A 4399-nucleotide genomic window follows, 5' to 3' on the forward strand; every position below is an offset into this window, starting at 1 on the left:
GCTGGCCACTGCTCGGCGACCGGGCGGGGCAGGGCACGGCCCCGCCCCGGACACGCCCCCGGCCTCGGCCTCCTCCGCTGGGGGCGGAGCTCCGGCAGGCTCGACTCCGCCCCGCTCGGGCCCGCGCCTGCGTCACAGAGCGATGGAGTCCCGCAGCTCACTCGCCGGCCGATCGGGGGCCACGCCTCCAACGCCCATCAAGCGCGACGTGCCGCTTTGCGCAGACAAATGCCCAGTAGAATCCCGCTTTGCTCGGAAAGTCACGCCCCCTAAGGGGAGGGCCGCGCGAGTTTTCACCAGGCTCGCCGCAGACATTTGCCAAGTGCGGGGTCGCCCCGCCCCGGGGGAGGGGCCACCCTATGTCCCGCCCCCCGCCGGCTGGGCTCCCTTGCGCTCTCCCAAGGCTGGGACTTAGGCAGCCTGGTTTCCCGGCGGACTCCGCGGCATTCGCGCTGTGTGACCTTGGGCCAAGCGTGCGCGCTCTGGGGTCTTTGTTTCCACGGGTAAAATGGGATGGTGTGGTGCTCTGGCCCTGCCATCTGGAACCTACTGGAATCCATGACCTCTCCGACTTGAGGCCCTCGCGCGCTCTCCCCGCCCCATCTGTGGGGACTCCCAGGTGAGACAAGCACTCCCTACATGTCATTTGGGCTCTCTGAGCCTCAGTTTCCTCGTCAGTACAGCCGGGCTGGTGATCCAGTCTTAAGGGGACAGTCGGGTGTCCGTGCTCACTCCCCTGTCTCCCCTCCCCAAACCAAGCCAAGCCCGAGCGACAGCTGGGAGTGTCTTGGGGCTGGACCCTGGGACGAGGCTCCAACAATACAGCCCCAGAGGCCAGAGACAATGGGCCTCTCTGTAGGCCCAGCTGTCCCCGCCAGCCAAACAAGCAGCTGACCCGAGGGCTGCCAGGAACAGGGATCCCTGGTGGCTCCGTGAGGGCGCCCGTGGGCGTGACAGAGTGGGGCACCGCGAAGGGGAAGGACCCAGACTTTTCAACAGTGCCCTCCAAGTGCCTGTCACTTGAATGCATAATGGCACTGGATTCTCACAACCAAATCCTATGAGGGGCTGCTGTCATCACCTCAATTTTTTCATGAGGTGAGCTGAGGTCTGGATTAAACCTAGACTAGGCCACCTGTCAGCACCATGACCTTGGGCAAGTTGCTTAGCTCTTTAGTCCTTCATTTCTGCATGTGAAAATGGGGTGATGCCTTCCCACCTACCTCATGGGGAAGTTGAGATCATCAAAAGAGATCATAATACTGATTATTATTTAAAGAGCACCTAGTGTGTATTAGGTTCAATTCTAAGAGCTATGCTCACTTAATCCTTGTAACAACCCTAGGAGGTGAACTATGGTTATTCCCATTTTACAGATGAAGAAACTGAGGCACAAAATGGTGAAATAACTTGCCCAAAGGTCAAGGATATAGACAGATGTAAACCATAGCCACAGAAGGAAAAAAGTAATATCTATATCTATATCTATCTATCTATCTATCTATCTATCTATATTTTTAACATTTATTTATTATTGAGAGGCAGAGAGACAGAGAATGAGCACGGGAGGGGCAGAGAGAGGGGAAGACACAATCCAAAGTAGGTTCCAGGCTCTGAGCTGTCAGCACAGCCCGACGTGGGGCTCAAACTCACAAACCACAGAGATCATGACCTGAGCCAAAGTCAGATGCTTAACTGACTGAGCCACCCAGGCACCCCCCCCCCAAAATAATATTTAATAACAGGAGGCAAGAAAGTGTGTGCAGTGACCCTGTTTCATTGTGAGAAGTTCATCTCTGGGAACTTTGTGTGGTTTGGAAAGCCACACAGATAAATAAGCCCGTTGTTGGGAGAACGAGGGCGTGGGGCAGGCTGGAACGAGGAAAGCCACAACCAAAAAGAGCGTGAGATTGCTCTGGGTGAGAGGGTTTTTAAGTTGTCCCCTGTGTGGCTGAGGAGGGAGGTGGTCTGACGAGCCCGGGGGCTTGGGAACACCTTCCAAATAGCATGCCAGCCTGGACCACTGACCCACACTATCACCCGAGGGAGAAATAAACTATGTTATTATTCATACTGAGTGTTTGGGAGGCTCTTTGTTACAGTATCCTAGCCAACGCACTGCGCTGGGACACAGCCGTGAACGTGAACCCGGCAGGCAAGATCTGAAAGCCTTGGTCAAGCTCGGTTTAGTGGCAGATACAAATGTTAAACAAGGAGACAATCAAATTGCAAACTAATCAGGGCATGAGCCGAGGAGCGGCAGAGAAAGAAGGTGCCCCCTGATTTAGGCAGTGGTCATGAAGCACCTTTGAAGAGATGGTTGTTTTTCGCTTTTTAATCACGTCTACCTTATTTTAAAATGTCATTGTGATGTAACAAGACACTGACTTATTGCACATTACAGACTTATTACCCGCCCCCCCCCCCCGCTTTGTGCAATCTTAGAATATATTTCATCTTCAGATGAATACAAAACCCTGAAAACATCACACCCCTTTTGGAAAATGCAGGCATGCAAATGACAATGTTAACTGCAGAAATGCACCAAAGAGGAATAATAAATGGCATGGATCCAATATTTCAATATTAGTTAATATTAGTTAAATCGGCATAATATTGAAACCAGGCCCTTTAAGTTCTAGTAAGCACTCTATTTCCATTCCAGTCCCTTGCAACAATAACAACAATATTAGCTGGTGTCCTTTAAACTCTTAAGAGTGCCAAGCACTATTAAACATATGCAATGTGGTTTATTATCTGTTTTATTGATAAAGAGATGATTTATTTCCTTATTTTTATTTTAGAGAGAGAGCAAGCTAGTGGGGGAGAGGAGCAGAGAGGGAGAGAGAGAAGAAATCTTAAGCAGGCTCCACACCCAGCATGGGGCTCGAAGGGGAGCTTGACGATGGGCAGATCAACCGGGAGATCCATCCCATGACCCTGAGACCATGACCTGCACCGAAATCAAGAGGGGGCCGCTCAACCGACGGAGCCAGCCAGGTACCCCGATGAAGAGATTATTTTCAAAGTTTATTTATTTATTTGAGAGAGACAGGGACAGCACAGCCGGGAAAGGAAGAGATGATGTTTCAATGAGCGGAAGACACGGCAAGTGCAAAGACTAGAGGCCAGGTGGAGCAGGAGAAGGTAGTGTATGTTTTATTCCTACCACAATGGGAAACTGCATATCAGGCAGAGTCCCAATAAGATAGAGCAGACCCATTCAATAGGGTTTAATGAAAAGAGTTCAGCAAAGGGACGATTTACCCCGGTGTGTGGGCATGGGGAGGATGGTGTTGTAAGGAAATCAGTGGGCTGGTGCAGTCCCTGGGCTGGCAATAGTGGGGAGCCACTAACCCCGAAACCTGAAGTAAGGAGGAGGGGGAGCGGTTTCCTAGAAGCAACAGGAGACTCAGTGATGGGGTGAGGGGCCCCCTGGTGAAAAGCTGTGGCTAGAGAGACACAGTCACTGCCGAAACTGGGAGTAAGTCAGGGAAATACCCCAACTTTTCTCTCCTCCCACCCTCTGGCGCCCTTCGGTGCCTCCCATTGGCCGAAACCAACTGGGAGCCAAAGACCAAGGATGCCTGGGTGATGGCATCCAGGGGGATCAGCTTTGTTGGGGGTACACAGAGCAGGTGAAAACTGTGGCCAATGGATCTGGGAGGTGGGGGCTAAGTGGAGAATAACCAGAGGTGTTCTAGATGACCTTGAAGATCTCTCCAGCCCTCTCTGAGCCAACTCTGTAACAGAAATGGATTGGACTCGAAAACTTGCCCTCTTGCTAATACTGGCTGCAAGCATCTTGTTGTTCTTGAGCACTTAACAGGGACTGTCACTGTGGAAACCTGATACTCAGGGTTGGTCACCGGTACCTACCATCCAAACCACCAGCCCTGGAGTGGGTCCAGCCAGGTGACCAGGTGATGCCCAAAGGTGGAGAAATCATGGCACCTGTGAGATCCCCTGGCCTCAGGCTCCACCAGATCAGGTTGGCGGGGCCCCTGGAGACCAGCAGAGAGGTTTGGACAGCCTGGGAAGGATGAAATCATTACTCCCATCTCTGGGCTCCTACGGGTTTGCTCTGCCAGGGAGGACTGGCCCTGAGGGAGTTCCACAGCCACGAGAACTCATTAGCTCACAGTGCTGCCTGGATACTCACTCCAGGGCACGTGCGGCCAACAAGAAAGCACACACGCACCCAGATTCTCCCTCAACTGCACACATGGAGGGAGACACAAACACCCCACAGCTACAGGCACACCCCCAGGCATGTACACACAAATGCACAGACACAGGCACAGATGCTCACAGGCAGACACGCACCAGCCGTGTGTTCGGCCACGGCCCAGCCCACGTCCGGCCACCCTGCTGATTCTTCGACCCTTCCCGCCTCGGT

This window comes from Lynx rufus, unplaced genomic scaffold, assembly GCF_022079265.1.
Source record: "Lynx rufus isolate CCGP_SWC_20201006 ecotype Redwood Valley unplaced genomic scaffold, mLynRuf1.p SCAF_4, whole genome shotgun sequence".
In the NCBI taxonomy this organism is placed as follows: Eukaryota; Metazoa; Chordata; class Mammalia; order Carnivora; family Felidae; genus Lynx; species Lynx rufus.